This window comes from Vombatus ursinus, unplaced genomic scaffold, assembly GCF_900497805.2.
Source record: "Vombatus ursinus unplaced genomic scaffold, bare-nosed wombat genome assembly UNPS02007284.1, whole genome shotgun sequence".
Classification (NCBI taxonomy): Eukaryota; Metazoa; Chordata; class Mammalia; order Diprotodontia; family Vombatidae; genus Vombatus; species Vombatus ursinus.
This window is the reverse complement of record NW_020947062.1, coordinates 25613193-25626409: the sequence shown is the minus strand read 5'-3', so window position 1 is coordinate 25626409 and position 13217 is coordinate 25613193.

Sequence of the window (13217 nt, the reverse complement as noted above, 5' to 3'; positions counted from 1 at the left end):
ATGAGAGGTAAAGTGGATAATTTTGATTACATGAAATTACAAAGTTTTTGCACAGACAAACTCAGTGTAACCTAAACTAGAAGGGAAGCAGGAAACTGAGGGAAAAAATTTACATCAAGTTTCTCTGACAAAGATCTCATTTCGCAAACATATAGGAAACTGAGCCAAATTTATAAAAATAAGAGCCATTCCCCAATTGATAAATGGTCAAGGGATATTAAAAGGCTCTTTTCAGAAGAAGAAATCAATAGTCATATGAAAAAATGCTCTAAATCACTAATAATTAAAGAAATGCAAATTAAAACAAGTCTGAGGTACCATCTCACATCCATCAGAATCACTAACATAACAGAAAAGGAAAATGACAAATGCTAGAGGGGATATGGAAAATTAGGTACACTAATGCACTGCCTTTTCAATTTTATTATTTATTTATTTTTAACATTCTTTTTTTTTTTTAATTTTGAGTTCCAAAATCTTTCCCTCCTTCTAGTCCCTCCCCTACCCAAACTAATGTACTATTGGTAGAGTTGTGAATTGATCCAACCATTCTAAAATACAATTCATAACTATGACCAAAGGGCTATAAAACTGTGCATACATAACCTATTGCCCGACAATATTGCCACTAGGTCTATATCCTAAAGAGATCAAAGAAAAAGAAAAAGGGCCCATAGTTGCAAAATTATTAATAGCATCTCTTTTTGTGATAAAGAATTGAAAATTGAACAGATGTCCATCAATTGGGGAATGGATGAACAAGTTGTGGTAAACAATTGTTATGAAATACTATTGTACTAGAAAAAATAATGAAGGAGATGGGACGACTTATAAGAACTGATGCAAAGTGAAGTAAATGGAACTAGAAGAACATTGTACACAGTAACAGTAAGATTGTAATGATAACCAACTATGAAAGATTTAGCTACTCTGATCCACACAATGAACCTAGACAATTCCAAAGGAAAGGTCTGGCATATTCAGTATGAGTCGCTATGGGAAAAGTAATCCTGGTCACTGACTGTTAGCCAACTTTTTAAAAGAACAAGTGCTTCATTGATAGCAGAAAATCACCATCATAGCTTCAGAGTTCAAAAAGACGCTGGAAAGGTATCTAATCTCACTACTAAGGAATAACAGTAAGGAAATAGACTTTGATTTATGCTTACTGTAAGTGAAATTAGAGTTGTTTTGAAACTTTGGGTTCAGTATTTTTTAATCATCTTTTCTCAAGGTAGTTATGTTATAAAAGTATGCTTAAGCATTAAGCATATTTACATTAAAGCCAATTCAGTTACGTTAAATGTTGCTCTTACACTGTTTAAGATACATGTTACGAGACACTTTTAATTGTACAACAAATAGAAGAGCTGTGTCTGAGATTCAAAAGTGAAACATATGGCATGTTTGTTCTAGTTTTTTCATTTACTATCTTGTAAGGCACATACATTTAAGCTTTTTCCCCCTAAGTTAATGGGGACAATTTTGAGATACAATACAAATACTTATAATTTTGGTCTTGATGTTTATATTAAACTCTAAGGCCTTGATTTGAGTCTTTCAATGTATTGTAATTTCCTTTTAGGTATATTGTGATAAGGAAATCTTGTTAAATAAATCTTCCCTTCAAAAACTGGGAGAAAAAAAATACCCTCAGTGAAACCATGAGGAGAACATTTTGGTGAAGGTCAACAGAAGTAGAAACAATACTGTTTTCACCAACCACCTGGAGAGAAAGAGAAAAGGGATGAAAAATTTGGTAAATCTATAACTAATCTATAACAAATCATGTTATTCCCAGAGGAATGACATGATAGAAATGAAATATTTCAATTATCTGGACATGTACTGGACTGCTCTCTCTTGCTCTCTTTCTCTCCCTCTCCCCCCCCTCTCCAAAAAGGAAATAATTTCTTGACTTAATGATAATTTCATCCTTCAAAAGGTGGAGGTACCAACAAAGGAGAATTGTATTCTGGATCTGATTCTCACCAACAGGAAGGAACTAGCTGTCAAGATAGAAATAATGGTAACTTTAGAGGAAAATGACCACCATATTTTACAATTTATGATAGAGACAGAGAGGAAACACAGGAATAGTCTGACATTCAATCTTTATTCTAAGATAACAGATCTGTAAGGATTTAAATATATTATTTTGTTACTACAAAAAAAAGTATTGCAAGGGCTAAGGGGAAAATATTTAACCAAATCAAGGACAGGGGTAATCATAAAAGATAGAATACACAATTTCAATTACATAAAAATTAATCTAGCATGTACAAAATTAATGCGACTGGAGTTAAAAGAGAACCTGTCAAGTAGGGGAAAGTTTTTACATTAAATCACTAATAGCCCCAAAATAGGGAATGACACAGGTAAGATCCTATGGCCAAAATTTCTATAGAAGTTGGCCGGAATGAGAAAATCTTAGGAATGAAATTCTGAAGACAAAGACAAACAATTCTGATGAGAAGAAAAAGTGGACCAGTGTAGAAACACAGAGCACTCATCAACTGAGAATGATTCCAAAACATCTCCCAGCAATGCCACAGAGTAAAACACAGCTTGAGCACAAGTTCAACTAAAATTCCTGGAAAAGAAGGAACAAGAGCTTTTGTTTAGGAGTTTAAAATGTTCTTATAAATGAAATGAGAGAGCTTGAGGAAAAAATTGGAAAGGAAATGAGAGATATGGAAGAAAGAATTGGAAAGGAAATTAACAGTTTGGTAGAAGAGGTACAAAACCTATCCTAACTCCCTGAAACAAACTCCCTGAAAATTAGGTTGAACCAAAGAAAAGCCACAAGATAAGAGGAAATATCATAGCAAAATCAAAAGGTTAAAAGAAAAATAGAAGAAAATATAAGGTATCCTGACCTGGAAACCAGATCAAAGAGAGAAAAAAAATTATGAATCATTGAACTATTTGAATGTCATCACCGTAAAAAGAAAACTATCAGCAGCAGCAGCAGCAGCTAACATTTGTATGGCATTTACTATGTTCCAGGAACCATGCAAGTGCTTTAAAATTATTATTTCACAGGGCAGCTAGGTGGCGCAGTGGATAGAGCACCAGCCCTGAAGTCAGGAGGACCTGAGTTCAAATCTGGCCTCAGACTAAACACTTGGCACTAACTGTGTGATCCTGGGCAAGTCACTTAACCCCAATTGCTTAAAATCAAAAAAAAAAATTTTTAAAAAAAACTTAGAAAAAAATTATAATTTCAATTGATCTAGACATCATATTTTAAGAAATCTTAAAAGTCACTTAACCCCAATTGCCTCGCTAAAAAAAAAACAAAAACAAAAACAAACAAAACTAATTATAATGCTATTAGGGATCTTTAATGAAATAAAGTACATCTAAGCATTCCTGATTAAAAAACCAGAGCTGCAGAGAAATTTTGAAATAAAAACATAAGAATGATGACCGACATAAAAAGATAAACATGAACGAATGATGATAAAGGACAAAAAGGATAAACTGGTTACATTCAAATATAGGTTGCATACAATAGGATACATGTGTCCTCTCTGATCCCTATCATCATCAGGATTCAGCAAGAGAGTCCAATTAGACAAATCCTGGGAGTGGTTCTGTTACATCTTAATGATCATAAGAGAATTGAAAGAGAAGAGAAATTTAAAACACTAAGTGGGAGGGGGGTAGAAGGTTAAGGGACAATTATCTCACATAATCAGGATGCACAAGTAGATACCTATACAAATAAAGAGGAGGGGGAGGGGGCAGTGGCTAATTCTTGAACTCCACTCTCATTTGAACTGTCAAAGAAGGGAAAAATATACATAAAGAGTTAAGGGAGGGATTTGTCTCAAATCAAACTCTAAGAATGAACAAAAAATTATATAGCTCTTTTTAAGATGGCAAAAAATGGGCATCTGAAGGGCTGATCATCAATTGGGGACTGATTAAACATGTTATGATATATAAATGTGATGGAATACTATTATGCTTTAAGAAATGATGAAGCAGATAGTCACAAAGAAACCTGAGAAGATTTGTACAAACTAATGCAGAATAAACAGAAACAGAACAATTTATACAATGGTAAGACAAAGAACTTTGAAAGAATTAGGGACTACGATTATTATGAAGATTAATCATGATTCCAGATTACTCCTGAGAGAGAGGTAAAGGATTCAGAGTGCAGAAAGAGACAAACATTATTTGGACATGACCAGTATGAAAATTAGTCTTATTTGACTATATTGTGTTTGCTTGTTTTTTTAAACAGGGATTCTGTTTTTCTTTCATTCTCAACGGGGGAGAGGGTGACAAAGAAAGGGAAGGATGAGTTTTGCTGATCGAAAAAATAAAATATAATGTTTTTTAAATTCATAGAACAGAAAAGAAAGCACAGATAAACAGGACAGTTTTGAAAGTAATATGTAGACTATACTGTATTTTTTAAGCAAGTCAGATGAAATGAAGATTCATGATTTCATATAAAAGAATTTTTTGTCTTTTCTCCTATGTGTATAGAAATGCTCTTTTTTTGTAGCTTAAATTTAAATGTCAAATGTTATTTTTATTCTAGAATAATATTCACAATGATAACATGTATAAAAGAAGTGGTATAAAAGACATCAGCAGGGATATGTTTAGATGCAGGGAAAGTGAACTGAGTGGGATGCCCCTATGAAGACTTCTCAGTGTAATTAAGGTTTGGGATAAGACTATCCTGAATTTGGAGATAAGTTCGGAAGACAGAAAAGGATAAGTATAGATTTCTATAGTTCCCTTTTTCTCCCAGTGTTGTCAGTAGTTAAAGATTGCCAAGCCTGAAACCCCTACTGTACCCTCGTATTCTGTTGCTACATTCCGGTCACAGTGACCTTCCCACAGCAGCGTCTAGCTTGATCGCACATTCTAAATTGTTCATTTTTTCAGCAAACTAAGGTGATGGATATGTATATTGTTTCTTTGTTCTCTGTCTCTGGGAATAGATTTTCATGCTTAGATTGTGAGCCAAAATATTGGTCAGTTGGTGGGAGGGGGAATCTCTCTGTTAGGGCTATTTAATGTGGCTTTTTGCTTCTGTACGCTGTCTCTCTCTTCATCAGTATCCTGGTGGAGAGACACCCGATTCTTGAGAATTGAAATAAACTTTCTGTTCTTACCTTGAGATACCTCTAAGAGTTCGGTTTTTTTTCAGGTTGCATCCCACACAGAACGATGATCCAAATGCCGAACTAGTCCCAAAAAATTTTAAAAGAAGTGCGTGAGGGCCTCTAGCAACGGGGAGGATCTGCTATGAAGGATTTATAGAAGGACTTCAATAAGAATCTTCTGGGATGAAAAGATGCGGTGGCAGTGCCCATAGTGCTGTGATCTCATGTGTGCCTAAGTACCCAAGTATCATAGGATATCTTTGCAGTGTGCAGAAATAGCCTGGTTTAACTCAAAGAGCCCGCTGCTAGGATCAGGAGAATGTCAAAACATAGAGACTGTTTTACTTTCCATTGGAGAGTGACAAGAATTTCATTCCTTACAAAGAGCCAGCACAGGAATTGTCAACAACTTCTTAGTCCCATGTAAGTAATTTTCCTGATGAACTGCCTCTCCTAAAAGCAGTTTCTTTTTTTTTTTAGGCAATTGGAGTTAAGTGACTTGCCCAGGGTCACACAGCAAGTGTCAAGTGTTTGGTCTGAGGCCGAATTTGAACTCAGGTCCTCCTGATTCCAGGGCTGGTGCTCTATCCACTACACCATCTAGCTTCCCCTCTAAAAGCACTTTCTGTGCTTGGTTCTCCCTGATTTAGGTAATCTTGGACAGATCGCTTAACCTCTTAGCTTTTCCTGGTTTTCTTATCTGAAAAAAATGAATGAGTTGGATTGTCACCTACTACTATTTGTGTGACCTTGGCCACATTGTTTCTTTGGACCTCAATTCCCTCACATATAAAATGAAGGGGATAGGCTAGATGACCTCTAAGGCTCCTTCCTCCTCTAAAACTACGTGTCTTAAAATGAGTCAATCACCTCTCACCTTCTTCGTGTCAAGCAAATCGCTTCTCGTTTCTGTTCCTCTGGTTCCTCTTTTATAAAATCAATAATTTGATTCTAAAATCCAATAATTTCTATGATTCTAGGTCCCAAGACATTTCAGATTTCTAACAGGCACAACTAGAAATTAATCTGATGGAGTGATAACACCCCCACCCCCCACCCCTCCAGGAAGGCAGGATCTTTGTCTAATTTGTCTCTGTCTTTCCCTCCTCCCCTCCCCCACTCCCAGCTTAGCTCAGTTTAAGTTCTGCACTCAGTGGGTGGTTAACTGATATTTGTTTAAATGAATTGGGGTTAATAATAGCTTCCATTTCTTATAGATTTAAGGTGTACAAATCACTTTGCCCACAACAACCCTGTGAGAAAGGTAGTGCATAGATATGTATTTCACACAGAGGGAAACTGAGACAAAGAGGGGAAGGTTAGTTTACCAGAGTCACACAACTAGCAAGTGTTGAAGCCAATATTCAAACCAGGCCTCCTGATTCCATGTCAAGTACTTTTTTTTTTCTTTTTACTACACAACTTTGTCTCTAGAACATAGCATTATATCCCAAACCAAAGCCGCCTTCAGAGAGTCAGAGCTTCTGAGCAGCCAGATCTCTCCATGCTCAAGATAGACATCCCACCCCACAGGATCCCCCAGATTCTCACTGGCCCCGACTTAAAGTAGCTTGGGTTTGCAGCCTTACAGAGCTCACTCAAACAGTGCCTTAGATCAGGCAGGAGACACTGGGCCTGTATTATCAGAAAGGGCAAATCGATTTCACTATTTCTGTTTGTGATAAGACACAGGGAAACAACCTCGGTATGGATTTGTTATAAAGGAACTCTTCCTCTCACAGTCAAGTGCTTGGTACACATTTGATTTTCATTTCTCTTCTGGACCCAGCTTTTCATTTTCATTTCCACTCTGTCCCCAAATCTTTCACCCTCAACAGCTCACCTTGAACAGACTTCCTGCTGAATACAATAGTATGTGAGGTACTTAGGGAGCTCACAGATTGGGGAAGACAGAAGGAGGAACTCTGAGATGTACAGGAGACAAAATTGACATGGGAAGCAATAGCTGTGGTTTAAAGAAAAAGCCCGTGTCTGAATATCAGCAGACCACTGAGGGGTTTCGGTTAGATGGTCTACAATTTTCCTTTAGTTCTAGAATCACATGACCTTTGCCACTGAGATTTATGTCTTTAGGACTCCATATGACTTTAGACCTCAGAATTAAATTATGAAATAATTAGCATTGCAACATTATAGAGAACATTAACTTTGTAAGACTTTTAAAATCTGATCAATGAAATGACAAACCACAATTTCAGAAGACAGAATAGGAAATAAGTGTCTCACCTCCTACCCAAGAAGGAATGAACTAAAAATGCAGAGACAGATAGACATTTTTGGTCATGGTCAACATGGAAATTTATTTTGTTGGACTATGCATGTTTGTAATAAGGGGAGTTTTTTTGTCTTGTGTAGTTGTTTAATGGGGAAGATAACATGAGAGAAGCAGGTGTAAATGCATTTAAAATGAGTAAAAAATTTTTAAAGGAATAAAAGAGAAACAGAGACAAACTTTTTTCTTGATTTATCAAAAGTGTAAGAGAGAAGGAGGGACTATCTTCATGAAAGGGCCCCAAAGACTGTGCCTAATAAATAAATAAATCACTTGAATGCTAAACATGATAAATTCTATGATTCTAAAGTTCTACTTAAATAAAAATAGTAATTATAATCATAGCCCAGTCTCCTTAAGTAATCACTAAACACGAGTTTTTGTCCAAAATATCAGATGTAGAAACTCAACCAAAATATAAGGAAAGGCTCTTCTAAGCAACAACAACAAAAAAAAAAAGAGAGAGAGAGAGAAAGAGGGAGAGAAAAGGTAAGGAAAGAGGAGGGGAAGGGAGGAAAAAGACGTTTGGCCTGACGTTTTGTCAGGCCACATGGGACGGCAGTTTGTCTGCCACAATGTTCTTTTAGTGTGACTGGATACCTCATAGGAGACACATGCAGTCTGAACTAGAATGAATGTTTGAAAGTGTCCCTGATGAACATTGAAAAGAGTTGAAAAGAACCTGAGATGTCTTCTAGTTCAACCTTTCACCTAAATTCAATAATCTCTTTTACAGCATCTATTTCAGATTCAAGAGACTTTTATTCAGTAGCTACCGAGTGCAGAACACTATGTTAAGAATTAGGAGACAGAGGCAACTAGGTGGTGAAGTGGATAGAGCTCCGGCCTTGGAGACAGGAGGACCCAAGTTCAAATCTAGCCTCAGACACTTGACACTTACTAGCTGTGTGACCCTGGGCAAGTCACTTAAACCCGACTGCCTCACCAAAAAGCAAAAAAAAAAAAAAAGAACTAGGAGACATACAAAATTTAGATGATAGATATTCTTTAAATTCATAGAACTCACAGAGGGATAAGATGCAAATGTAGTTAACTATAACATTATATTGTGTTAAAAGAGAAGTGGGTCATCCAACCTCCATCTAAACTCAACTCTCTAACAACTGGAAAACTAAACTTTTTCACAAGGCATCCCATTTTATTTTTGGATAGCAAGTTCTTCCTTATATTAAGTCTGCATCTGTTATCTTCTGGAGCTGAATAGTATGGGCCTTTTGAATGATAGAATCTCAAAACTGCAAGGAAATGGAGATCATCTAGTCACACCTGTATTTGAACTGGACTACTCTCTCCATAGCCCCAATAACAAGTCAGTTATTCAGTCAGTCAAGCATTTATTAAACACTTAATATGTGTCAAGCATGGTCATTTAGCCATGGATAGGATCAAAGAATTATCGATATAGAACTGTAAGGGACTCAAGAGATAACTTAACATAGACTAGAGGTGTCAAACACCTCCACAGGCTGCATTGCTGGCAACATTCTTAAAGCCAGCTAGAAACAGTTCAAAATTGGGAAATATTTAACAAAATAAAAAAAAACAGAATATAAAGTTGACATGTGGTTTTCTAAGTAAATATGTGACCTGCAGGGGTCCTTATTTATAGTTTTCCAACCTTCCTGACCCCCCACCCCCCACATACACACACCTCTATTGGAATTTGACACCAACTCCTTCATTTTATAGATGAGAAAACTGAAAAGTTCAGTGATTTATCCAAGGTCACACAGGTTGTGACAGAACTTAGATTCAAACCAAAGTCCTTTGACACCAAATATGCTGTATTTCCCATAATGCCCTATCATCCTAGGATCCAAACTTAGTTCTTTTGGTTTTATGATGCTTGTTCTTTATGGGGCCTGGGAGCAGAAAGATGTCCAGAATGTGGGAAGAAGAGAAAGAGAAGTCTACAGTGGTAGAGCATTCCTGCCCTCTGGAGGTGTTTAAGCCAAAATTGGACAATAAATTTTCAGGAATATTGTAGATTTGGATGCTTATCCAGGGAGGAGTTGAATCAAGTGCCTTCCAAGTTCCCTTCCAAATGCAAGATTTTAAGAAAAAAGTCCAGAGTATCCATATATTAGATAATAAGACCTGGGCCAATTATGACTTGACTATTCCTCTGTCGTCTACACATGTTAAATAGTTAGCTTTATGGTGAAAAGCTTTTCAAGTGTGTTCTTTCTACGTAGTGATCATAGAATCAAAGCATCTAGGATTTGGAAGGCATCTCTAATCCTTCATCTTGCCCACTGTAGACCATTGTCCCTACTGGGGATGCCATCTAGCTTCTGTTTGGACCAGTGATGGAGAGCTCCAAGATAGCCCATTCTGTTTTTGGACACCTCTGAAACATTCTCTCCTAGTTTTGCCCTCTGGAAGCACATAGAACAAGTCAGCATCCTCTCCTTTAGGACAGCCCTTCAGATAATTGCAGATAGTATCCATACCTTCCCTAAGACTTCTATTCATATTAAATATACTCACTTCTTTTCATGGATCCTTGTACAACACATCCTCCAATTACCTCAACATCCTGGTTGACCTCTTCTGCATGATCAGTTTGTCAGCACTGTTACTAAAATATGTCACTCAGAACTGACCACAATACTCTAGATATGATGTAATAGAGACAAGAGAACAAAATCATCACCTCCCTCATTCTGAAGCCTCTACTTCTATGTAGTTCAATTAGCTCTTTGAACTCCAGTCCTGCTTTTGACTCATCCTGGGTTTGTGGCCTACTGGCTTTCCTCCCCAGTTCTTTTCTACGTGAACCATGTTGTGGTTAAATATAGAACTGAAAACAGGATACAATTTTTTTTTAAGTATTAGAAGCTTTTCTGCTTATAAGATCCTCCTAAATCTCACTGTTGGTAGAAACAAGTACGACCTATGGGAGAGGGGTCAGGCTCCCCTGATAGTGTAGGGCTATAGGACCTGGCCTCAGGTCCAGATTACCAAAGTTCTTACTGGCTTGCTACCTTCCTGTTCATAACACTGGCTGGCTCAAATAAAGGGACAGAATTCAAAAGTTAGTGGATTATTTAAGAGATTTTGGCCCTACAAACTGACTGCTGGATATACTGCTCAGTTTGTAAAACATTATTGGAATTATAGTGAAAATGTCACAAATCCTTCACCTTGTTTTGATGAGGAGGACACAAGTGTTTCATATTACTGCCATCATTTTTAGATGTGGAACTAACATTGGCATATAATTTTGACAGAAACTTAAGAGGTTATCACAAACTTTACTGGGAAACAGAATTCAAACCTTTGGTATAGTAGCTTCCCAAACATATTCAGAACCATCACATTTCTACCTATTCCTTCTTTATTATATGGGGGAAATCTAGTAGGTGATTAACATAATAAAGATAAAGTCAACTCGGTTTTATTTATAAAAAGTAATAAATTCAAATATTTTTTCATTATCGATAAGTATTGAACATTTCATTGACCATCAGGAATTAATTTTTAAAGAGTAGACATTTAAATGTAATGAGCACTTACCCCTGTTAGATATTATGGGAAACAAATGTAAAATGTTTTATACTTTCCACTATGAGAAAATTGTGATAAAAAAAATTTTTCTTTAAAAAAAAAGAAAACTTTCAGAGTTCAGGCTAAAGATAGACTAGTTGTAGGGACTTCCAAAAGGTGAAAGGTACCAAAGAAGCCCATCTCTCTCACATGAGTACCAGAAAATATCTGAAAAAGATCCCAGAAAAACCAGTGATAAAGAAAACTAAAGAGAAACAGAAGTAGGGTGCTGTTCTGGTCCAGAAATATATAAAAAGACAGCCAGAAAGTATTAGAGGCAGAGAGATGAACCAGGCCAGGGATCCAGCACGAGCATCTATAAACAGACCTGAAGCCAACCAGCATTCTGAACAGTTCTGTAATTCCAGTAATCAGGGACCTGATTATCAAACCCTGGCCCAGGACTGAAAGAACAGAAGTGGAGGTGACAGAATCAGTTCCCAAAGGTTACTTTCCAGGGAGACAGAACCTGGTCTCATGGCACTGAGAGCTTCAGCAGGAGAACAGACCAGCTCAAACCTGGGTACCAACACCTGGGGGGCTGTGCAAGAAGCCCAAAATAAGCATGCTCTCCAATATCCCACTAGGCACCATCACAGCACAGGGGATAGAACTAACTCTTTTTTTGGGGGGGGGTGGAGTGAGGCAATTGGGGTTAAGTGACTTGCCCAGGGTCATATAGTTAGTAACTGTCAAGTGTCTGAGACCAGATTTGAACTCAGGTCCTCCTGACTACAGGGCCGGTGTTCTATCCACTGCGCTACTCAACTGCCCCTAGAACCAACTCTTAATTAAGGATTGTAGGAGGAGAAGCAGGCAGAAACCGGCCAAGGCCAATAGACCACAGGAATTAGGGGGCAGGGTAAGGAACCAGGAATTAAGGAGGAAGGTAGATTTTAAAATAGAATGGAGCAAATAGAACTCTATGACTCCAAGAGATGACAAGAAATAGTAAAAAAAAAAAAAATCAAAAGACTGACAAAATAGAGGAAAGGATCTACTACCTACTAGCAAAAGCAACTGACCTGGAAAATAGTTTTGAGGCAAATAATTTAATAGTTATTATTATTTAATTTAAGAATTATTATTTTTAAGTCTCTCTGAAAACCTTGACCAAAACAATCCAGGACTGTATATTTCAATAAATCGTAGATGAAAACTATCCAGATCTATTAGAATCAGAAAGCAAGTGAAAATAGAAAGAATACAGCAATCACCTCCTGAAAGGAAACCCAAACTGAAAACAAAAAGGAATTCACATGCAAAATCCAGAGTTTCCAAATCAAAGAAAAAATTCTGCAGGCATCCAGAAAGAATAAGTTCAAGTACCAAAGAATCACAGCAAGGTAGGTATAGGAGCAGCAGCTACTATAAACAATAGAAGATCTTTCAATACAATATTCCAAAAGACAAAAAAAGAAAAAAAAAGAAAATGACACATCCAAGAATAACTTTCCTTACAAAATTGAGTTTAATCTTACAGGGGGAATAAATCCTGTTCACAGAAGAGAAGACTTTCAAGCATTGTTTTCAAGCATTCATCAGGATTGATGAAAAAAACAGATCTGAACATAAACTTTAAAATACAAGCACAGGAACTGGAAAGGACCTTAGAACATAAAACATCTGTAAAAAGTGGAAAGGACCTTAGAGATCATCTAGTCCATAGGTTCCCAAAGTGGGCAATACCACCCCTGGGGGTGCTGGACCAATTCTTGGGGATGGTAGTAGCCTCGGGTGTAATTGTGGGGTGTTGAATAAAAATAAGGGGGCAATGGAAGCATAAGGAAAGAAGAAAAGAGAAGAAAATTTTGAAAAACTGTTTGTACGTTCTTCGTCTGTTCTATAGCAGAGTTAAAGTCATAGTGATAAATGCAAGTTAAAACCAATCAGTGGTCAAGTCCATCAACAGGTCCCTGTAACGCATTGTCGGGAAGTCCAGCATGCATCAGCAGGAATATGTATTGTGATGACTTGATTGCAATATGATACTGTATGATTACATGATGCAATATTGTGTCATCAAAATTTCAATGCAGGGAAAACCCCACAAATTTACAATAAATTGTTAAATTTAAGATGCATCACTTAAAAATATTTTATATATATTTTTTGAAATGACACAAATTTAAAAAAACATTAAAGGGTTAAAGAAAAGTAGATTTCCAGGAAGGTGCTGAGTAACTTTTTTTTTTAAAGAGGGCAGTAGACTAGATAAG